The sequence below is a fragment of the Ruditapes philippinarum genome, unplaced genomic scaffold, assembly GCF_026571515.1.
Source record: "Ruditapes philippinarum isolate M1 unplaced genomic scaffold, ASM2657151v2 ctg1184_1_1_1_1, whole genome shotgun sequence".
Lineage (NCBI taxonomy): Eukaryota > Metazoa > Mollusca > Bivalvia > Venerida > Veneridae > Ruditapes > Ruditapes philippinarum.
Genome location: NW_026851622.1, coordinates 103,301 through 129,688, shown reverse-complemented (window position 1 = coordinate 129,688; position 26,388 = coordinate 103,301). Strand labels below are relative to the sequence as shown.

The 26,388-nt window shown below is 30.7% G+C and overlaps 1 protein-coding gene across 3 annotated transcripts in view; it reads right to left on the bottom strand.

The window, feature by feature from the left end:
- LOC132717348 (ligand-gated ion channel 4-like) overlaps positions 1 to 26,388 on the bottom strand; it is a 90,387-nt gene that overhangs the window by 39,031 nt on the left and 24,968 nt on the right. For 2 of the 3 annotated variants that reach the window (XM_060700897.1, XM_060700828.1), the window contains exon 2: positions 14,623 to 14,673. The exons of the other annotated variant lie outside the window; for it this stretch is intronic. The gene's annotated coding sequence lies outside the window, so the exon portion shown is untranslated. The remainder of the gene's footprint in view (positions 1 to 14,622; positions 14,674 to 26,388) is intronic. 3 annotated transcript variants of the gene reach the window in all.

Sequence of the window (26,388 nt, the reverse complement as noted above, 5' to 3'; positions counted from 1 at the left end):
CACACTTTATCCTTGCATATCATGGCTACTTCCTTAACAAAGACACTTAAAAAAGGTTGCCTCGACCGGGATTTGAACTTTAGACCTCTCACACACTAGACGAGCGGGTTAACCCTGCACTACGGAGAAGTTATACAAACAACGCCTGAATAAAATCAAGTCATTCTAAATTTAGAACTTCCATTACATTTCGGATTTGTAATCGTTATTAATTTCGAGGTATTTTGTTCAAGATAAACCTGTTGTTTAAAATTGAAGTAAATAATTTAGCGAAAATCTTCTCGCCCAAACAGCGCGACATGTAGAATCTATATATTCCTCTACTCGGCAGTCAGATTTTCAACTTTGAATGCGTTGTAATTTGTTGGATACTTGTAACAAATTAAAAATGTTTCTTTCTTTTAAATCGCTAGTTTTAACCTGTTTTGAGAACTACTTGTTGTTAGGTTTGTCGTGAAACTTCTGTGTCAGAGATTGAATGTTAGCTTTGTATATCAGAAAATACAAAAACTAAATCCGGGATAAGGAAATGTGAAACTTGAACAGTCAACCTTAACTATACAAAAACATTTTAAATAAGCTATGACATAATATCTGAAATTCTTTACATTGCATTTTCAATATCTGTTCAATTAAAAATAATATGAAATCACTATATTTTTACCTTACTTGTTCACAGCTAAATCCTTTCTTTTCACATGACTGTTATCCATGCAAATAATTCACTCGACAGGCAAATTTAGAAAATCCAATAAAATGTTAGAACACGAATCCATTGATATTTTTGCAGTTAATCAAAAATCCAAAACAATAATTACCAAATAAAGGAAAGTGTTACTACAATATTTCTTGTTCTATCAATTATTACTGAATGTTGTTATCATTTACATTTTGTTCATATAGTTAATAAAGACATTTACGACATTTTCATTATACTCTTACTCAAGAAGGAGCAATTAATGACGATGTTTCAAAATGATCTTTCCGAGAAAATGTCCGGCACTATCATAAATCTTCATATATATAGAGTGTGGACGAGATCTATTGATATCTGAATGTCAAATGGGGAAATTGGGATAAAAACGAAGCAATACAAAGTGATGTGAGATTCTATTATGAGATAAGGTCAGTATATTACACGTATAAGATTAGCCATTCTTTATTGCCTAAATGACGTACGAAATAATAAGAATATATATAAAAATGACCTTGTGCGAATCTTTCAAGTAAATTTACACAATAGTCAGGAAATTTTATATCAAGCCTGAATAAAATTAAAGTTTTGGATTGAATTCGTTATATACTTAAAAATAAACAGCATCGAGTTAATTTATAAAAAATATTCGGATATTTTCGTATTTTGTGAAAAATATTTTTTTTAAATATTATCAGCTGGGGAGTTATAATTTGCATTGTTCTTATTTTTGTCTAATCGCTTTATTTATTGATTCAAACTTTAAAAAATCTGTTTGCAAATACTCTTAACACTGATTCATTATGGAAGAAGCTTTTTTATAAAGAAGCCTGAACAAATATATTTCAATGATCGCCTTTGTAAGTTTTGAACAATCAATATTTGCCCTATCAAATATTTTATTTTAAAAACTTATTATCGTTATATCGTATCGATTCAAAGAAGACATTTAAAAATGAACGTTTTACGCACGCTAGCTCATGTGGATATTAAGTTGTCAATTCGGTTCCAATACACTCTGATGAAATTATTTTATATAAATTTAAACAGCGTCTGTAAGTTTCTCGTATAATTCTTGATATCAGACAGGAATATGTATTGTTTATACCTGTGATAGAAAACATGTCTTACACCCCCGTGTAAGACAGATCTCGTGCTTTAAATGACGTCTTTTTTTAATAAATTTTTTCATATGATGGCGTAATTTTTCAAGAAGTTTAAAATTCTTACGCTACTATAAGAAATAAGTGCTGCGTGAAAATATTAGTTCCGAAATATGATCAATATTTTAATATGCAAGAAAAAGAATCAAACACCGGCAGAGCCTCGTTACCGCAGTGAAAACAGTTACCCTCGAGATAGATATTCCGGTCTGGGTAAGATCCTTTTAATCTAACACTTCATTTTGATGGTAAAATGCGCATGTCATTTGTTTAATGTGTATAACTTTAAAAAATAAAATAATAAACAAGAGGGCCATGATGGCCCTGAGGTCGCTCACCTGTATATCGGCCCCTGGAGCAGGGTCAGTTTAAACCCCAGGGCTTTTATTTGAACATACTTGGAAGACACCCATTAGAAGATGTTTCTTGATGTTAAGTTTTTACTACACACATATAATGAAAAACAATGACCTCTGCCCTCCCCCACCACCACCTTTCCCCTCACCCCCCAGCAGGGCCAATTTTTACCCAAGGGCTTTTATTTTAACAAACTTGGTAGACACCCATAAGAAGATGTTTCATGCACATATAGTTGAAAACAATAACACCCCTGGGGCATGGCCAGTTTTGATCCCAGGGATTTTATTTGAACAAACTTTGAAGACACTTACTAGGAGATGTTTCATGCTTAATATCTTAACTCTAGCTCTTTGAGTTCTATAAAAGAAGATTTTTTAAGTTTTTGCTATACACATATTAGGAAAATCAATGAACCCCGGGGCGGGGCCAATTTTGACCCCAAGGCTTTTATTTGAACAAACTTGGTAGACACCCATTAGAACATGTTTCATGCTAAATATCTTAACTCTAGCTCTTTGAGTTCTATAAAAGAAGATTTTTTAAGTTTTTACTATATGCATATAGGGAAAATCAATGACCCCCTGCGACTGGGCCAATTTTGTCCCCAGGGCTTTTATTTGAACAAACTTGGTAGACACTCATTTGAAGATGTTTCATGCTTAATATCTTAGCTCTAGCTCTTTGGGTTCTTTAAAAGAAGATTTTTTAAGTTTTTACTATATGCATATAGGGAAAATCAATGACCCCCTGGGGCGGGGCCAATTTTGACCCCAGGGCTTTTATTTGAACAAACTTGGTAGACACCCATTAGAACATGTTTCATGCTAAATATCTTAGCTCTAGCTCTTTGAGTTCTATAAAAGAAGATTTTTTAAGTTTTTACTATATGCATATAGGAAAAATCAATGACCACCTGCGACTGGGCCAATTTTGTCCCCAGGGCTTTTATTTGAACAAACTTGGTAGACACTCATTTGAAGATGTTTCATGCTTAATATCTTAGCTCTAGCTCTTTGGGTTCTTTAAAAGAAGATTTTTTTAAGTTTTTACTATATGCATATAGGGAAAATCAATGACCCCCTGGGGCGGGGCCAATTTTGACCCCATGGCTTTTTTTTGAACAAACTTGGTAGACACTCACTAGAAAATGTTTCATGCTTAATATCTTAGCTCTAGCTCTTTGGGTTCTTTAAAAGAGAATTTTTAAGTTTTTACTATATGCATATAGGGAAAATCAATGACCCCCTGGGGCGGGGCCAATTTTGACCCCAGGGCTTTTATTTGAACAACTTGGTAGACACTCACTAGAAGACGTTTCATGTCAAATATCTAAGCTCTAGCTCTTTCGGTTTTTTAAAAGAAGATATTTAAAGTTTTTTCTTTCGGTTGCCATGGCAACCAGAGTTCTGCATGGAATTAAATTCTTTAAACAATTTTCAAAGGTGACCACCAAAGGAACATTCCTGTGAAGTTTGGATGAAATTGGCTTAGTGGTTTATGAGGAGATTTAAAGCAAAAGCAAAAGTTTACGGACGGACGACGGACGGACGGACGGACGACGGACGGACGCCGGACGAAAAGCGATCACAAAAGCTCACCCTGTCACTTTGTGACAGGTGAGCTAAAAAACTATGTTTGAAACGTTTAATAACTAACAGTTTAACTAATGTCAAATCAAGAATATTTACACAGAATATCCAAAAAAGAGACAAAACCAAAAAAGAGACAAAAGAAAACAAACAGACATTCTATAATGACCCCTAAAAGCCAAATGTTAAAGGTGGAATAAATCGTTCTGACTTGAGTTATTATAATTATGTCCTGTATAGCGATATATTCAAAGATCTAATAAACTCTCCCAATGGTATTAACTGATGAAACCGAACCGTTCTGTTGCAATACAAATTAAACCAGTTGAACGGAGACAGTCTGAAAACGGCCAATACTTTGTTATATGAGGCTATTCAAATTTTGTCCGAACTCATATTTCGTCTAATGTAAAATGAGTTCAAATCATACAGTTGAGTAGCAACAATGTACTTTAAAAGCATGAAAGGTATATGCATATGAACAATACTTAGGCCCAAGGGAATGTGTACACTAAGTTTGGATATCATGGTCTAAATGCTGATATGTTAAACTTACATTTTAAACCAGACCGTGAGATAGAATAAGTTAAGTATAACACCGCACAGGTTATACGCTTATAAACTGAAAATCGGATTTTTCATTCCACACGAATGCGTCGAAAATCTTTGAATAATTTCGGCTAAAAGTGGTAATGTAGATGAAGAGCCCTTTTCCGAGCGTGCACAATAGTATATGTGTATACATGCCAACAAAAGATATCAGCAAGTTCTTTGTAAATGATGGCAAGTTTAAGTAATTGTTTCCCAGTGGTTGACTGGGTCTTTGAAATCGTAGTATAATCTTAAACATTGCTAAGAATAATATAATGCTTTTTTATATAAGTCTACAGAAAAAAACTCATTCTGAACTCATACTGCAAGAAAATGTTCACGACATCATAATAATCATTTTCCTTACAATGTCTATAATATCTACCCTCTCCCTTGCCGCCAAAAATCAACAACAACCATTTTCTATCATAACAGAGTATGTCACATATAATATTGGTTTAAATCTATGTATAACAGTAGGCTAAATGACTTGATGTTGAAGAGAGACTCTGCCCAATTACATAAAAAACTATTATAAATTTAAATCGAAATGTGAAAAGATTTAGGAAAATAAATAGACAATATGTAGCCCTATGTACCAAAATAATTTCTGTAAATATTTCACATTAGGTTATTTTTATCATTATAATTGTTATAGATGGTTTTCAAGTTCGCGCCTGATAGGATGAATGTCATTATATTTCAAAGTAAAACACTTACGGAAAGTAAAACACTAACAGAAAGTTAAACACTTACGGAAAGTAAAACACTCGCAGAAAGTTAAACACTTACGGAAAGTAAAACACTCGCAGAAAGTTAAACACTCACAGAAAGTAAAACACTTTCTTCTAGAAAGCATTTCAAGGAACTGCAATACTGTTACAAGGGGAAAGTGGTGTTGTGATTTAAAAAAAAGAACAAAAAATATTATTTTATGTTAGAAAGGGGAAATATCTTCAATGCTGTTGCTGCTTTGTTGTCTGCTGTATTGTACTGAGGTGCGATATTCCTGTTAGAGGCTTGTGAATATCATTAAATCTGATTTGAATTCCCCGAGGTATATTGTACACTGTTTGAGAAAGTTTAGTAAAGAAAGATAATATAAAAAAAGTTCAAGTTACTGTCTGTTTACAAGAAAAATATACAACGACACCAAACGTATATCTTACATCTTTTGCTCAAGTCAGTTTGAGTTTTTACAAGGAAATATAGCATTGAGTTACTTATAAAGTGCTGTTGCCATAGACGTACATTACACATGTATCAGAAAGAAGAGAACAAGATTATTTCACAAATATAAATCCACCTTTTTCATATGCTATGATCTGATCAAATAATTTTCGTTCTATTTATTTATAGGTCTCCCGCTTTTTTATAAAGATAACAGAGTTACCTACAAAGTAGAGAAAAACAGAAGCCATTAAGAACGAAAATGTTTCAGGATCAGTAAGTTCATTGATGGTACTGGTATTTGCAAGCTATCGTCCTCACCCACAAGCAACGGCTTGAGCAGAATTCAAATTTAAATAAACAAGATGATACGTTCATGCCATTCAATGAAAAGCGCCGTTTGGTCGTCATTAAAAGAAGGCGTATGCCAAAAACGAGAAGACAATGGACAGAGCCATTTACAAAACTTACCTTGGAAATTAACTGCAACTAGTAAAATACTTTATTATTAAAGTAAGGAGACAGTGTGCTTTGGCAATGTAAACCTCTTTTATTTCCTTTAATTAAAACATGAAAAAGGTGAACTTTTATATTTAAAAAACATCCGCTAATGTGGTCATCGTGGAACCTTCGAGATGATACTTTCATGCTATTCAATGAAAAGTGCCGTTTGGTCGTCAGATAAAAGAAGGCGTATGCCAAAAACGTGAAGACAGTGGACAGAACTGTTTAGAAAACTTACCTGCAACTAGTAAAATACTTTATTATTAAAGTAAGGAGACAATGTGCTTTGGCAATATAAAAAAGTAATACTACTCAATATAATCATAACCATTCTCCATTCAACCTCTTTTATTATCTTTAGGTAAAATGGCAATATAAGTGTACAAACATTATATTAGAAAATCGAACCTTCAATTAGTAATTTATTATACCATTGTCGTGAAGAACACCTATAAATAGGAATGTAAATTGCATGAATACTATGTATTCGTTCCTTAAAATAAGTACAAGTTATACAAAATGTAGCCACTCTCTTATCAATGATCCTTCTCTCTACCCACACATTCTCCCCACATTGATCAAAGACCCCAGACAACAAAACAAAAATATAAACCATACCAAGGTTATTCATTTTAAAAATACAAACAGGTATTTAGAAGAATGATGTCTTATGTACAATTTTGTCGACAAAGTTCAAACAGAAGTATTTTAATTACTCTTGTAGACTCGCGGTTACATATGTAGTGATATATAGACCTAACAAACCCCGAAATGGCCTCATCTAATGAAACAGAAATATCTGTTGTAATACAAATGAAATCAGATAAGCGGAGACAGTCCGGAGACACTAAATAACTAAGTAATCTTTGCACAATTCAACGGTATGTCCGAATTGATTTTTTTCCTTCATTGTGCAAGATGTCTTCCTAAGATTAATCACAAATCTACTCTGATATATCATGCAGGAAACAAAATCAGACTATACTTAATGAACATGTTTAGATGTATTAAAGTAATATGACTGAGTTGGAAAATAATTATTTACATATACATTAATCTTTGAGAAGGTTTTCAACATTCTCTCATGTGCCATGATATAATATAAATTCTTGAATTAACAAATAGATTAAAATTTCAGAATCAGTTTAACTTAGACTGTTAATTATGAATGTCGTAAATGATTATTATCGTAAAAATGAAATATGTTTCACGACCCTTGTCGCCGGTCTAAACGCGTCGATAATCCCAAAAGAACCAGAAAAGTAAAAGAACATTGAGATAAAGTAATGAAAAAAAATTAACAGATGCCCAATGGCACGTAACACCTGCTGTTTTGATAATATAAATACTTAAATGGCGTATATCTCGAGAGCCGTGACAACAATTTAAATAATAAAAAAAGCAATTAAACAGTAATGACAGTGATTATTAACTTTTATAAAATTTAATAAAATGACGCCAATACCTTTCAGGAAGTAAAGAAAGTAAAATATTTTGCTTAATAACACATCGCTTACTTTTATTAAATAAAAAACTGACAAAATAAAACTCAAACCACAGTCTAAATAAATTGGAAAAGTCATTGACTAAAACTGCAAACATTTTTTACATTTATTGTTTTTTGTGTGTTTTGCTTTAAAAACATAATAATTGAAGTTCAGTGTACAGGAAATAGTTCCTTTATCTAGTCTCGTAACACCTATTTGGATTTTTCACAAACATTTTTAATTCATATTATTTGTCTGTCAGCATCGTTTCCTGACAGGAAATAATGTGAGGCAAGATAGAAAAATAGCATAGAACAATAAACGTTAATAAAGAAAAGATAATTTAAAAAATCGAATAAGGAAAAGATAAGGAAAATTAGTTCCTGATAACGACAATAAGATAAGTCTCAATCTTTTATTGTTTAACAGATGTATTTGTTTTTGTATTTTAGTTTATTTTCAAATACACTGTTCCTGATATGATATTTTTCATAACAACGGAAATGACGTATTAACTAACAGTTTTATTTATGCCTGGATTGAATGTCGACAATCATGCCTTGCAATCTTACTGATGACTATTTCTCAGGTAATTACAAAGTCATTAATTGCAAAATAATGTTTTTTTTTATATAAACGTTCAATATCTGAAAAAAGGTTTATTTGCTAAACTACCAAGCATCTCCCGGGGTTCGATGCCCAGGAAATTTGTTTGTAGTTAAGAATGTAGGAAGGTAGTCTAGTACAGTAACTGGTGTAACTCTCCAGGAACGATGGTTAGGAAACTACCCACCTATATGACTGAAATACTGTTGGGAAAAGGCGTTAAATGAAACAGACAAACAAAATAACAATACCATTAAGTGAAATCTATTTTTAGTTTTACATCCTTATATACATAAGTCTTTAAAACATTTCTTCAAATCAAATGCTTTTTGATGAAATATTGAAAAACAAAATTTTAATGATATGTGAATAAGATATTGTTATACTTCTATAAATATAATCTAACATAATTCATTAACAGATATTTAATGAATGAACTTTGCTACAACTATATTTGTAGTTGAGGGGCAAGTGGTTTGAAATATGATAAACAAGATCAACAAGGAAAGGCGGCGTTCAATGAACACAACCCCCATATGACCCAGCAACAAGAACCAACGGCAAGGAGCCCAGGCGGACCCCAAACACAAAAAGGACAGGGCAATGACACGTTAATCATTAAATGATAAATAATTTGTAACTGATTAGGAATTCAAAGAAAAAAATAATAGGCCCACAAAGGGGAAGGGGACAGGAGACCGGGGGAAGGGGGGGGGGTGGTTAATCAAAGAAATAAAAACTAGAGGTAATGGGGAAGATACTTACCGTAGACGAGAAAACAACAAGGGACACAAGCAAAAGTGTCACCAAAACAGTATGAAACAACATAGACATACATCTGAGGAACACAGTGGGGCGCCGCCTTGGGAAACGCGTCAGTTTATTGCTGGGGAGTTTAAAAAAAACCGGTTAATGTGTGCAACCAAAACCTCACTCTTAGCCCCACCATGTTCCTATAAACGAGACAGTGTAAATAAAATGAATCCCCGCCAAGTGAAATTCTAACAGTTGTCATGGTTTACAAAAGGTTAAATAAGTAAAAACACTAGTTTATTTTCAAATACAACTGTTCCTGATATGATATTTTTCATAACAACGGAAATGACGTATTTACTAACAGTTTTATTTATGCCTGGGTTGAATGTCGACAATCATGCCTTGCAATCTTACTGATGACTATTTCTCAGGTAATTACAAAGTCATTAATTGCAAAATAATGTTTTTTTTTATAATAAACGTTCAATATCTGAAAAAAGGTTTATTTGCTAAACTACCAAGCATCTCCCGGGGTTCGATGCCCAGGAAATTTGTTTGTAGTTAAGAATGTAGGAAGGTAGTCTAGTACAGTAACTGGTGTAACTCTCCAGGAACGATGGTTAGGAAACTACCCACCTATATGACTGAAATACTGTTGGGAAAAGGCGTTAAAATGAAAACAGACAAACAAAATAACAATTACCATTAAGTGAAATCTATTTTTAGTTTTACATCCTTATATACATAAGTCTTTAAAACATTTCTTCAAATCAAATGCTTTTTGATGAAATATTGAAAAACAAAATTTTAATGATATGTGAATAAGATATTGTTCTACTTCTATAAATATAATCTAATTTAATTCATTAACAGATATTTAATAAATGAACTTTGCTACAACTATATGTGTAGTTGAGGGGCAAGTGGTTTGAAGTCAACAACCTTAACCACTCGGCTACGGATGCACATAAAAATAACCGTTAGAAATATACATAACTATTTCTAGAGAAAACAAAATATTGCCTATTCCAATTCCAAAATTAAATAATAACATAAATAAATAAATTTATTAATAAATAAATGAATAAATAAACGCTGTATTATCGCATTGTAAATGGGGATATAGATTTTCCAAAATATATATTTTTGTCATTTTATTTATAATGTCTGATATGGCAAATTAATCACCTTTCCGATTGGATTAAACAAAATGATTTATAACACCAACTGTTTGTAATTTATGGATAGTATGTGCGGTATTTACTGAGACCATGTAAGCTTTATACGATATATAACATTAATTCTAAATGAAGAAAATAACTCATTTTACTGAGAAGAACTTATATATTTGATTTACTGTCAAGATCATTTATATTCCAGGAACAGTTTCAGAAATTATCACATATTTCAACTACTGTATACACCAAAATTACACACGGTAAAAAGATAATATTTCATTTCCATTTTTTAATTCTGATTACTTTTTTATATGGATATCTAAAGTAGTTTATTATGCATATTGTCAAAATTAGATTAATTGTAGAAATAAATCGAAAGAGGTCTTTCTAAGAATGATCAGTAAGTTGGTTGTGATGCTTTTTAAAAAAAAACAAGTTCGGTGATTTTTTGCATTTTGAATTATAAAGAGTGTGTTCGAAACGAATTAATATCGTGGTGTCGTCACATTGAAAATGAGGAGACGAGGCTACACAAGACTCCATTGAAGAGACTGATTGTATAATAACATCAGTGTACTAATTATTATAAAATTACTAAATTATTTATAGACTTAATAAGTTCACAAAATGACCAGAACTTATCAAAATATCTTCAATGGTTCCAAAATGAAATAAATATTTAAACGTATTGTTTTAAACTGACAATGCAGAACAAAATGTAAAATAAACAAATTTATGTTAAATCAAATACAGATCTAAGACAAACAGTTAAATGTGAACACTAAATCAAGATCGACTTTAAGGCAGCAGGTGTCGAGATTTATACTAATTTTCAGGAAAATTTGAAATTGTAATGTAATAAAAAGAAAAACTTTTGTGAAGCGAACAAAGAAAGTAATTGACACTGAACCAATGCATAGATCCCTAACCTGTCTAATTCAATAAATACAATTAGAATGTCACCACAACAAAATAGCTTATGTTTGTGATTTAATCTATTGTTATTCGCAAAAAAAGATCTATCAATCTACGTCAATTACCAAAAAGACATCAAACTATGTGAAAATAGCCCTTACTATTTTAGTAACTAAGTAGAACTTTAGTAACGTAGTAGAAATATAGCGGTTAATACTGCAAAATATGTCTAAAATCGCATATAACATGAAAATTATTATTTTAATTGTGATTTTTTTTAAATACAAAATGTACTTCTTTTAATGTATTTGTATATTTTTCGCAAGTTTGATTTTCTTGACAAACTGTTGGCTGGCGGCATGCAGCTTAAAACAATATCTATTTGTTTCAACTGTATCAATATTTGCAAATTAGGGTTTAAATTCTTTACCAAAGGTCAGGAAAGTCTATCTCACGCACGACATAAAAACAAAATTTAGACACAGTGACTGGGAGAAATTATTGAAAGTGGAAGGCCGAAAGTCATTAATTCGAAAATGATAAGCACCTATGAATTTCTGTATTCTCCTTACCTTAAGCGGAAGCTGCGCTGACACATGTTAGTGAATATAAAAATCTGGCTGCGCAATGTTAGCAATCTTAGCCAGGAAAACATTGGAGTTCTATTATAAGAGTCTTACACCGTTTGTCGGTACAGACCGGAATATCTAGCTCTCGGGTAAGGGTTTACGCTAGTAGCGAAGCTCTGCCGAGTTTTCGAGTTTTCGCTAAACAGTTACCCGAGAGCTAGATTTCCCCGTTTGTTTGTGTTATTTTTCTTGCATATGACTTATCTATAATACTTCAGAACAAAATAAGAATACCAAAATTTTCATTTAGAATATGTTTCTTATGGAAACTTTTGATTTTTCAACTTTATTCATTACGGCTAAATGACGTCATCCTAAGAATGCAATTCATTCAGAAAAGGCGCGTGTGTATGGCGTCATTTAAAGCACATGACCTGTCTTACAAGCGGAGTATAAGACAGAGTTTTCTAGCACCGATATAAACGGTAGATAATCCAATCTGATATGCAAGAATAAGGTACCTTTAACATAGTAATACAGGAAGTGTATCGAGGAAACCGATGTGTACTTGAGACTGACTGTCGACGTCATTATTTTGTAATCTGAACACACCGTATGGTTCAGAGTGGCTTATTTTGATAATTATAAAATTGTACCTCTGAAAATTGTCTTCATTTATTGTATGAACATTATATATTTATACCGAGTATTGTTTCATCCATTTTATCCAAATGAATTGTTGAAATGGGTTCTCGTACGCTTATTCATTTAAGTAATCAATACACAGAAAGAAACAATATATATGTATATTATAAACCAATGTGTATAAAGTTAAGTTGAAGCTTTAATATCAGCTAAAACCATCCTCTACGAGTGGTTAAAATAATTCTGTTTTAAAACGTGATGCACGTATAATTTAATGTGTGTGGTCTGTTTAAATCTCATGAACAACAGTTGCTTTTCCAACTATGACATTACCTATGACTTATTTAGTAAGTGAATTATTATAAAAAAGTGATTTTTTATGACTTTGAACGTTTTTTAATAGAACAGTTGTGTAAACAAATATCAGCATAAAATGGCTTGGATCCTTTTTTGTATTTTCTGCGGTAGAACTCTTTAATAATATATCTGCATCATTTTTACTTGAGAAAATAATCACCCTCAAACAAGCGTCGGTTGATAAAATAAGGGCAAGTACAATTGACAAAACAAAATAAATCGTAAATAGCAAGCAAACAAATGCACCGTGTTTTGTACAGGGTTTCGACATTTTAGAAATAATTTCACACACGTGATACTACTCACAAGTGGGATAGTGTATTTTCTGTCGTGTACGGTGATATTTACAAAATCAGATAAACTCCCAATGGCATAACTTGATGAACGGAATCATCTGTTGTAATGCAAAATAAATAAGATGAACGAAGGCAGTCTTGTGGTACTAAACGTTTTGTAGTGTTCAGGCTCCCTAACTGTATTCTTATATTGATATTTCGTTTTTGAATTAAGTCGTTTGATTATTAATGATATGGAAAATAAGATATGAAAACATGTGTATACAACATTGTTGTCTTTGTCCTCTGGAAATATTGTTAATTCTAAAAGAATATTATTTGTGAAAGAAACGCTTAGTAATCTATGTAGGTCAGAATGTTTTCATCTACAGAAAGTAGATAATATCAATGACTTTAAAAGTATTGTGAAGCTTAGAAAACCTGATAAAATTTTACAAGATTGGCATAGTTCTATTTATATATCTTCTAAGTGCTTAGTGTGTCGTACACATTAAAATACTCACTCTTTTCAAAAATAACTAGATGCACTTCCATTTGACATAGCAAATATTTATGTAAATTTAGAACAATGAATCACCCATTACCAACTTAAAAAGGCAATCATTTGGTAATTGATCATAATAATACGCTCTGTTTCTTATGTCTGTATCAAGCTATTGATGATGAATTTCACTACTTATTTGAATGTTCGTACTTTAATGACATTAGACGTAAATCTCTTCTTTCGAGTTTTTATATTCGTCCTAATTTTTTTTAAACTTGACATATTATTTTCATTCCGATTCTTTTTAAACTTGACAGATTAAACAATATTTGTGATAAAAAATTCTACTAAAACTATTTTTATTTTTTGAAAACATTATTTTCAAATTTGGATAATACTTCTCATTCTCCGTTCCCTCTCCCAATGTAAAATAGTATTGCATTCAGTATTTGAAATGAACAATATGATCTCCTATTTTTGTTTATTGGGCTAGTAATAATTGTATTCTTTTACTGTGATATTAGTTGATTTCAGACTGTTAATTTCTTTTCTTCGTGATAATCATATTTCATGCCTTGGTTTATTAAAAACTTAAACTGAAACTGAGAACCAACATGAAGTTACTTAGGCGAGTATTGACCTCTAAATTACTTCTTGGTCTGAACTAAATGCTATGACTTTTTACGGTGTAATAGTGCGATTCGTTGGTTGACAAATGTATATGTGTTTAAGGACCATTTTAGAGTTTTAACAAAAAATCTTTATTATCTTTGTACTACATAACACATGAATTGAAAATTATGTCTATTCTTATATTTTCATTAGTTTCCCACAATCGAATTTTTGTTTTAAGTAAAACTATTTCAATTACTATAAGAATAATAATCTTAAACTAAAGGAAGGTCACGACAAGAAATGTAACGTGTTGTTTAACGTTATATGTACAAAAAATCAAAATGATTTATTGTTATCTTTTTACAGAAATAAAGTTCAATTTCTTCATATATTTAAACGTTATTCAAATACATCATTTAGTATCCCTATTATAAGAACAGCCAGTAGTTATTCAAGAAGTAAATATAATTCAGCTCCTCAAGTCTTTAATTGATAATACATGTTATTTGTACTTCCTCTCAATGACATATGTATTGCTCTTATATTCCTGGACTGATCTAATGTAACATTTAACTTATTATTTTACTAAACGACTTTTCTTTTCAATCAGTCTACGTTGCTCGAAAATAATGAGTGTACTTACGGAATGGCAAACTTTTGAAATCTATCCACTTTGTTCAGTGCAACGTAAGACCTGAAATATATAAAGATAATAAGCTCAAAAAATTAATAACAAAGGAGACAATATTTTCGCAATATTATATGAAACTAAAAGATCAGAAATAATATATCTTTTGGTTGGATTTTACGTCGATCCAATACAGTAGATTTAATGTGATGACTTATCAGCTTTACTGGCGGAGGAAGACCAAAGGTTCGTGCAGTATTTCAGGCACGAGCGGGTACCTGAGTTGCACCACAAACGTTCCGCAAACCATTTTGATAGATTCCTCACACAAACCACACCAAAGTTCCTTGCAGGGTTCAAACTCACAGCGGTGTGGGGCAAGTGGTTCAAAGTCAACGACCTTAACCATTCGGCCACGGACTCCTCTACTATAATACAGAGATGATCATTGGTTTGAGAAAAAGAATACAATTTAAACCCTGAAATGTCGGAAATTATTTTCAATTTTGCTTTTTTGACTTTCGTTAGGGATTCTATTTTCTCTATTTTTACTATACCTTATCATACTTAAACTAATGTACATACGTTTTGATTGTGATGTTTTGCTAAGTAGTTATGAATGTTTACGATACATGAAATAAATAAACTGAGACATCAAGGCATTCGAATTAATAAACAAAAGATAAATCCTACATATTTAAAATCAAAGCTGTGAACTATAAGGACAATAATTTAAATTGCCAGATAATGTCTTACAAGCATTTTGTTTGTTGTTTAAAAAGAAAGTGAAAGTGTTTTATACAAAAAAGCCGTGATAACTCACTGATGACCGGCTATTGTGCCGTTACCTTATAATGACATTATTGTAAAAATAATCATAATATCTTATTCTAAGATAAATGACCCACTTTATTTTATTCGCGAAAAATTCACACATAATATAATTATGAAAAGAAACTAAGGAAATACTTTAACATTTGATAGTTTATGTTTTGTCTACTATTTTCTATTTCACCTGATATGAGACGCTCTTGTTCGCTTACATGATCCTTTAAGGCTTTCAGGATTTCCTTTCTCGTGGGCATCTAATTCAATCTTAAGCTACATTTAGGTGACGACATTTACATTATCAGATAATGTAACTCTCAAAAGAGCACATTAAATTAAATTATGTGAAATTAAAACAAAGTATTTACAATTGGAATTTAAAACTGGTACAACTATTTTTAACCGAGTAAAAAACAACAACAACAACAACAACATAAAACAATCTTTTGTTGTGATTATATTTAAGAAAGGAAGCCAGTGAATTACACTGTAAGGCAACCTGTACATGTTTGTGATTAATGCTTCACTTCAAGAATACGGTCAAACTCACAGTAAAGGGGTTGTGGCCTAGTAATAAGGGTGTCGTGTCTACCTCTCAATCAAGGGAACGATGGTTCGAGCCGTGCCAAGGTCACAACTACGTCACCATATAGGACGCCAGGACTGTTGGTTCCAATTGTTTCAGGAAACGGACTCGATGGTGATTTAACTAAGCCTGAAGCTCTCTTTACAATCGAACTTAATTATAGAAAGTTTAAATCAAACATATATTACTACTTTTCAAACGTTTTAACTTAAAACATCTGTCTTAGTCTTCCAATATACTATTACTTAAAATCAATATTCATAGTTTTCTTTAATATCTGATGATATTTGTCATATAAAATGAAAACGTAGTACTTTTACATTTTGGCAGAGTCAGAAATTAAGGTAAAGTCCAAGCAATTGTGATCAAGTTAGAAAACATGTTCATGTTTATTTTTTATTTTGAATTGAATATTTTACTCAGTGTGAAACTTTTGCATCAACATCTATGACACATACTGATTTCTTTTTTTTTTTTGCTCTTACACACAAAAGAAAATACTTATTTCTTGTCCCGCAAAATTATAACTATTATAGTATTTTTATTTTACAAGTTATAGATTTCTTAAACCAGAAACGTTTTATGAATTCAGCATTGAAATAAAATGGTTTGCAGAATGTCCAAAAATATTTATAGTTTAAAGTATTTGTCAATAACAGCCTGAACAAGCAAAGATAATTGAAATGTGCTTTCGGTAGTTAACTTCTTTGGATATTTTTTTTCTGACTAAATATGAATTATCATGAATGCATTTGATCGATAGCAAGACGACATTCGTGAGGAATTATTCAATGACAAAATGGTAATGAATGAATTGTACACAAATGAGATGTAATGTTGATGTCATTGATATAAGGAGAGACGTTTTGATAAAGTTACAAACCATGCTTATAATAAAATTTTCTGAAACATTAGTCAGACTACCTAATTTCATTGTTATAATGACCGTAGTTCAGTATGTTGTCCTAGAAAGATCTTCCAAGCTCTGTAAATATATTTAAAATATATATAGTATATTTTCAGACAGCACTTTAAAAAATAACAATAGCAACAACCCCAACCACTAAATTAAAAAAAAAACAACAACCCAAAAGCAACATTAAAAACCCTTTCCAGACATCTTTGAATCATACACCACAAATATCTCAATCGGATAAAGGGAAAACTGTTTAGCATATATAGCAATACTTCTTAAAGTGTAAAATTTTAATATGGAAAAGGATATAAATCGATATTTCAAAAAGCAAATTTAGCGAGACCGTGGAATTTGTAAATAAATATATTTGACTGTCCGCATACGATTAAACACATGAAAAGGGCGCTTGAAGAACCCGCAAGAGTAAATCAAGTAAAACTTTTTTTTTCGATTTATTTCAACCATTATATATTTTAGAGTTAGAAATAACATTTGAGATTAAAGGCATTTTAATTTTTATCCAAATTATTTTTAAAACTGTAATTTCACTGAAACTATAGCTGTTGTGCATCAAACCGTAATAAACAGTTCGCGTGTAGTCTATTTTATCTTACCAGTTATTTAACTAAGGCCATTTTTAATATAAATATGATGGTTTAAGAAATACATTATTTTACTTTAACAAGAGATACTGACATTGGCTTGATTAAACATTCAATATTCTGTTTTGACTTTCCTTCTCTTTGCATGAATTACCAACTTCTGACAAAACGAAGTTGAAAATTAAAACACGCAGGTTCTTGAAAATTTATGAGGCAGTGAAATGAAACTAAATCCGGGATCAGAAAATGTGAAACTTGAACAGTCAACCTTAACTATACCAAACATTTTAAATTTAAGCTATGACAAAATACATAAAATTCTTTACATGGAAAACTTCAAAATATAATAGGGAATCACTATATGTCTTACCTTACTTGTTTACAGCAAAATCCTTAATTTTCTCCTGACTTGTATCCATGCAAATAGTTTAATCAACAAGCAAGTAAAAAAAATCTGATAAAATTTTTGCCACGAGTCCATTGATGTTTCCAGTTAATCAATAAAATCCAAAACAATAATAACTAAATAAAGGATAGTGTTACTACAAAATTCCATGTTCTATCTGTTATTACTGAATGTTGTTATCATTTACATTTCGTTCAAATAGTTAATAAAGACATTTACGATATTTTCATTATACACTTACACTAGAAGGAGCAATAAATGACGATGTTACAAAATGATATTTCCGAGAAAATGTCCGGCACTTTCATAAATCTTCATATATACAGAGTGTGGACGAGATCAATTGATATCTGAATGTCAAATGGGAAATTGGGAAAACGAAGCGATACAAAGTGATGTCGGAGAGATTCTATTATGAGTGTATTACACGTATAAGATTAGCCATTCTTTATTACATTAATAACGTACGAAATAATGAGAATATATATAAATGGCCTTGTGATTGACCTTACACATTAAACGATTTGCACAATGGTCAGTAAGTTTTATATCAAGCCTGAATGAAATAACAATTTTGGACTGAATTTGTTATATGCTAAAATATTGACAGCATCGAGTTAATTTATAAAAAAACTCGGTTATTTTCGAATTTGTCAACAAAAAATAATTTTCATATATTATCAGCCGGGGAGCAACAATTTGCCCTGTTCTTATTTTTTTCTAAACGCTTTAGTTCTTGATTCAGGCTTTAAAAAATCTGTTTGCAAATATTCTTAACAGTGATTCATTATTGAAGAAGATATTTGATTAGGAAGTCTGAACTAATATATTTCAATGATCGCCTTTGTAACTTTTGAACAGTCAATATTTACCCTATCAACTGTTTAAATATTTCATTTTAAAAACTTGTTATTGTTATATCTGATCGATTCAAAGAAGACATTTCAAGAAAGTGAACGTTTTACGCACACTAGCTCATATGAATATGAAATTGTCAATTCGGTTCCAATATAAAGATACACTTTAGCTCATGTGAATATGAAGTTGTCAATTTGGTTCCAATATACAGATATTCTGAAGAAATTATATAACATAATTTTAAACAGTTTATGTAGGTTTCTCTTACATTTCTTCCATATCAGACAGGAATATGTACTGTTTATACCGGTACTAGAAAAGCCGTCTTACACTCCCGTGTAAGACCGATCGCGTGCTTTTAATGACGTCATTCCCGCGGGAATAAGTGCTGCATGAAAATATAAGTTGTCGTATTTATTTCCGATATATAATAAATATTTTTATATGCAAGAAAAAGAATCAAACACCGGCAGAGCCTCGTTACCGCCGTAAACAGTTAACCACGAGCTATATATTCCGATCTGTGTAAGATCCCTATAATCTAACAATACATTTTGCTGGTAAAATTTGCACATCACTTTAATTTGTGTTACATTAAAGAGTAATAAAAAAGTTTGAAATGTTAATTAAATTACTTATAGTTCACGATGTTGAATCAAGAATATTTACACAGAATATCCAAAAAAGAGACAAAAGAAAACAAACTGACATTCTATAATGACCCCTTAAAGCCAAATGTTAAAGGTGGAATAAATCGCTCTGACTTGAGTTATTGTAATTATGTCCTGTATAGCAATATATACAAAGATCTAATAAACTCTCCCAATGGTATTAACTGATGAAATCGAACCATCTGTTGCAATACAAATTAAACCAGTTGAACGGAGACAGTCTGGAAACGGCCAATATCTTTGTTATATGAAGCTATTCAAACTTTTGTCCGAACTTATATGTCTTAGTTGCAAAATTAGTTTCAATTCTACAGTTGGAAGCAAAAAATGTCTTTAAAAGTAGGCACGGTATATTGCATATATGAAACAATACTTTAGCCCAAGGGAGTGTTCCAACAGGTTTGGATATTCATTTGGTCTAAATGGCTGAACTTTTTGTAAACCAGACCGTGAGTCTAGTGTTAGTTAAGTTATAAACACCGCACAGGTTAACGCTTATTAAATTGAAAATCGGATTTTTCATTCCACACGAATACGTCGAGCATCTTTGAATAATTTCGGCTAAAAGTGGTAATGTAGATTTAAAAGCCCTTTTCCGAGCGTGCACAACAGTATATGTATACATGCCAACAAAAATATCAGCAAGTTCTTTTGTAAATGATGGCAAGTTTAAGTAATTGTTTCCCAGTGGTTGACTGGGTCTTTTGAAAAATCGTAATATAAATTCTTAAACATTGCTAAGAATAATATAATGCTTTTTTGATAAAAGTCTACAGAAAAAAAGCCATTCTGAACTCATATTGCAAGACAATGTTCACGACATCATAATAATCATTTTCCTTCACAATGTATATACCTTGCTAAAAATCAACAACAAACCATTTTCTATCATAACAGAGCATGTCACATATCATATTGGTTTAAATCTATGTACAATAGTGATATTGAAGAGAGACTCTGCTCAATTACATAAAAAACTATTATAAATTTAAATCGAAATGATAAAAGATTTAGGAAAATAAATAGACAATATGTAGCCCTATGTACCAAAATAATTTCTGTAAATATTTCACATTAGGTTATTTTTATCATTATAATTGTTATAGATGCTTTTCAAGTTCGCGCCTGATAGGATGAATGTCATTATATTTCAAAGTAAAACACTTACGGAAAGTAAAACACTAACAGAAAGTTAAACACTTACGGAAAGTAAAACACTCACAGAAAGTTAAACACTTACGGAAAGTAAAACACTTACTTCTAGAAAGCATTTCAAGGAACTGCAATACTGTTACAAGGGAAAGTGGTGTTGTGTATTTAAAAAAAAGAACAAAAAAATATTATTTTATGTTAGAAAGGGAAATATCTTCAATGCTGTTGCTGCTTTGTTGTCTGCTGTATTGTACTGAGGTGCGATATTCCTGTTAGAGGCTTGTGAATATCATTAAATCTGATTTGAATTCCCCGAGGTATACTGTACACTGTTTGAGAAAGTTTAGTAAAGAAAGATAATATAAAAAAAAAGTTCAAGTTACTCTCTGTTTACAAGAAAAAATATACAACGACACCAAACGTATATCTTACATCTTTTGCTCAAGTCAGTTTGAGTTTTTACAATGAAATATAGCATTGAGTTACTTATAAAGTGCTGTTGCCATAGACGTACATTACACACATGTATCAGAAAGAAGAGAACAAGATTATTTCATAAATATAAATCCACCTTTTTCATATGATATGATCTGATCAAATAATTTTCGTTCTATTTATTTATAGGTCTCCCGCTTTTTTATAAAGATAACAGAGTTACCTACAAAGTAGAGAAAAACAGAAAGCCATTAAGAACGAAAATGTTTCAGGATCAGTAAGTTCATTGATGGTACTGGTATTTGCAAGCTATCGTCCTCACCCACAAGCAACGGCTTGAGCAGAATTCAAATTTAAATAAACAAGATGATACGTTCATGCCATTCAATGAAAAGCGCCGATTGGTCGTCATTAAAAGAAGGCGTATGCCAAAAACGAGAAGACAATGGACAGAGCCATTTACAAAAACTTACCTTGGAAATTAACTGCAAACTAGTAAAATACTTTATTATTAAAGTAAGGAGACAGTGTGCTTTGGCAATGTAAACCTCTTTTATTTCCTTTAATTAAAACATGAAAAAGGTGAACTTTTATATTTAAAAAACATCCGCTAATGTGGTCATCGTGGAACCTTCGAGATGTATACTTTCATGCTATTCAATGAAAAGTGCCGTTTGGTCGTCAGATAAAAGAAGGCGTATGCCAAAAAACGTGAAGACAGTGGACAGAACTGTTTAGAAAACTTACCTGCAACTAGTAAAATACTTTTATTATTAAAGTAAGGAGACAATGTGCTTTGGCAATATAAAAAAGTAATACTACTCAATATAATCATAACCATTCTCCATTCAACCTCTTTTTATTATCTTTAGGTAAAATGGCAATATAAGTGTACAAACATTATATTAGAAAATCGAACCTTCTATTAGTAAATTATTATACCATTGTCGTGAAGAACACCTATAAATAGGAATGTGAATTGCATGAATACTATGTATTCGTTCCTCAAAATAAGTACAAGTTATACAAAATGTAGTTAACAAAATACCCAACTCTCCTATCAATTACCCTTCTCTCTACCCACACATTCTCCCCACATTGAACAAAGACCCCAGACAACAAGACAAAAATATATAATACCATACCAAGATTATTCATTTAAAAATACAAACAGGTATTTATAAGAATGATGTCCAATGTACAATTTTGTCGGCAAAAGTTCAAACAGAAGTATTTTAATTACTCTTGTAGACTCTCGGTTGACATATGTAGTGAATATATAGAAGACCTTAACAAACCCCGAAATGGCCTCATCTAATGAATCAGAAATATCTGTTGTAATACAAATGAAATCAGATAAGAAGAGACAGTCCGGAGACACTAAATAACTAAGTAATCTTTGCACAATTCAACGGTATGTCCGAATTGATTTTTTTCCTGCAAGATGTCTTCCTAAGATTAATCACAAATCTACTCCGATATATCATGCAGGAAACAAAAATCAGAACTATACTTAATGAACATGTTTAGATGTATAAAAGTAATATGACTGATTTGGAAAGTAATTATTTACATATACATTAATCTTTGAGAAGGTTTTCAACGTTCTCTCATGTGCCATGATATAATATAAATTCTTGAATTAACAAATAGATTAAAATTTTAGAATCAGTTTAACTTAGACTGTTAATTATGAATTTCGTAAATGATTATTATCGTAAAAATGAAATATGTTTCACGACCCTTGTCGCCGGTCTAAACGCGTCGATAATCCCAAAAGAACCAGAAAAGTAAAAGATCATTGAGGTAAAGTAATAAACAAATAATTAACAGATGCCCAATGGCACGTAACACCTGCTGTTTTGATAATATAAATACTTAAATGGCGTTTATCTCGAGAGCCGTGACAACAATTTAAATAATAAAAAAAGCAATTAAACAGTAATGACAGTGATTATTAACTTTTATAAAATTTAATAAAATGACGCCAATACCTTTCAGGAAGTAAAGAAAGTAAAATAGTTTGCTTAATAACACATCGCTTACTTTTATCAAATAAAAAACTGACAAAATAAAACTCAAACCACAGTCTAAATAAATTGGAAAAGTCATTGACTAAAACTGCAAACAGTTTTTACATTTATTGTTTTTGAGTGTTTTTTTGCTTTAAAACATAATAATTGAAGTTCAGTGTACAGGAAATAGTTCCTTTATCTAATGTCGTAACACCTATTTGGATGGTATAAGTTTTCACAAACATGTTTAATTCACATTATTTGTCTGTCAGGATCGTTTTCCTGACAGGAAATAATGTGAGACAAGATTGAAAAATAGCATAGAACAATTAAGGTAAATAAAGAAAAAAAATGTAATAAATCGAATAAGGAAAAGATAAGGAAAATTATAACGACAATAAGATAATGTCTCAATCTTTTATTGTTTAACAGTTGTATTTGTTTTTGTATATTTGGTTTCTTTTCAAAATACACTGTTTCTGATATGAATATAATTCATAACATCGGAATGGATTATTAACTAATAGTTTAATTTATGACTGGGTTGAATGTCGACAAACATCTTACTGGTGACTATTTCTAAGGTAATTACCAAAATCACTTATTGCAAAATAATGTTGTTTTTTGATAAACGTTCAATATCTGAAAACAAAGGTTTATTTCAATACCTTTAAGTGAAATATATTTTTTATTTTTACATCCTTATATACATAAGTCTTTAAAACATTTCTTCAAATCAAATGCTTTTTGGTGAAATATTGAAAAAAAAAAAATGATATATTGTCATACTTCTATAGATATAATTTAACATAATTCATTAACAAATATTCAATACTTCAACTATATAAGTAGTTGAGGGACAAGTGGTTTGAAGTTAACGACCTTAACCACTGAGCTACAGATGCACATAAAATAATCGTTAGAAATATATATAACTTTTTCTAAAGAAAACAAAATATTGCCTTTTTCAATTCCAAATACAAATAATTACATAAATTAACTAATTAATAAATAAATAAATGAATAAATAAACTCTGTATTATCGCTTTGAAAATGGTGATATAGTTTTTCCAAAATATATATTTTGTCATTTTATTTATAATGTCCTTTATGGCAAATTAATCGCTTTTCCAATTGGATTAAACGAAAAATTTATAAAACCAACGTTTTTAATTTTTGATAGAGTTGGATTTTCTGAGACCATTACCTTTAGAAATACACATTTAATTTTAAATGAAAAAAATTCTCATTTTAAGAGAAAAACTTATTGCTTGATTAACTTTCGGGTTCATTTATATTCCTGGAACTGTTTCAGAAAATATCACATATTTCAACGACTGTACAAACCAAAATTACACACGGTAATAGAATAATATTTTATTTCCCTTTTTAAGTTTGATAACTTTTATATGGATATTTAAAATAGTTTAATATGCATATTGTCAAAATTAATCTGATTTTAGAGATAAATCAAAAAGAGGTATTTCTAAGAAGAATCAGTAAGTTGGTTGTTATTTTAAAATAAAGTTCAGTGATTATTTGCATTCTGAAATAAAGGCAGCAGGGGTTCAGATTTATACAAATTTTCATGAAAATTTTGAAATTGTAATGTAATAAAAAGTTATACTATTGTGAAGCGAACAAAGAAAAGCAATTTACAAATGCAAACGGCACTAAGCAATGCAAAGATCACTAAACTGTCTAGTTCAGTAAATACAATTAGAATTTCATCACAACAAAAGAGCACATGTTTGTGATTAAATCTATTGTTATTCAATTAAATGTCAGATTAGGGATCTATCAATCTACGTAAATTAACAAAATGAGATCAAAATATGTAATAATAGCCCTTACTGCGTTAGAAAAGTAGTACAAATATGGTGGTTAATACTGCAAAATATGTCAAAAATCGCATATAAAATGAAAATTATTATTTTAATTGTAAATAATTTTTTTCACTTCTTTTAATGTATTTGTACATTTTTCGCAAGTTTGATTTTCTTGTAGAAGTGTTAGCTCATATGGAGGCATGCGGCTTAAAACAATACCTATTTGCTTAAACTGTATCAATATTTGATATTAAGGTGTAAATTCTTAACCAAGGTTCAGGAAAGTCGATCTCACGCTCGACATAATAACAAAATTTAGAGCACAGTGTCTGGGAATTATTGAAAGTGGAAGGCCGAAAGTTATTAAATCGAAATTGATAAGCACCTATGAATTTCTGTATTCTCCCTATCTTAAGTGGGAGCTGCGCTGTCACATTTTTGAGAATATCAAACAATCTGGCAATGTGAACACTCTTAGCCAGGAAAACATTGGAGTGCTATTATAAGGGTCTTACACCGGTTGTCGGTACATACCGGAATATCTAGCTCTCGGGTAACAGTTTACGGCAGAAACGAAGCTTTTCGCTAAACAGTTACCCGAGAGCTAGATTTCCCCGTTTGTTTGTTTTATTTTTCTTGCATATTATATATTTATAATATTTCAGAACAAAATAAGAAAACTGATATTTTTCATTTAAAATATGTGTCTTATAGTAACTTATGATTTTTCAACTTTATAACCAGTAGATAATCCAATTTGATATGTAAGGAAAAGATATCTTCAATACAGAAATACAGGAAGTGTACAGAGGAGGCCGATGTGTACATGAGACTGAATGTCGACGTCATTATTTTGTAATCTGATAACACCGTGTGGAGAGTCGGTATAAAATTGTATCTCTGAAAATTTTCTTCATGTATTGTATGAACATTATATATTTATACCTAGTATTGTTTCATCCATGTTATTCAAATAAATTGTTGAAATGGGCTCTCGTACGCATATTCATATTTAAAGTAATCAATACACAGGAAAAAACACACTAGATATATATATTATAAACCGTGAAGTAAAGACAAGCACATCAAGTTGATGGCTTAATCGTAAAATTTAATATAAGGTTAAAGTGTTTTAAATCATTCTGTAAAAAACGTGATGCACGTATAGTTAAATTTGTGTGGTCTGTTTATATCTCATGAACAACAGTTGCTTTCCGTAATTTTGACATCACCTATCACCTAGTACATGAATTATGATAATAAAATTGATTAGGTATTTATAATTTTCAACGTTTTTTTAAAAGAACAGGTGCATCAATAAATATCATCATTAAATGGCGTGGGTACTTTTTTGTATTTTCTGCGGTATAATTCTTTATTTATATATCTGCAATATTTTTACTCCAGTTCAAACAAGCGTCGGTTAATAAACTCGTTACAAATGTCAAAACAAAATGAATCGTAAATAGCAAGCAAACAAATA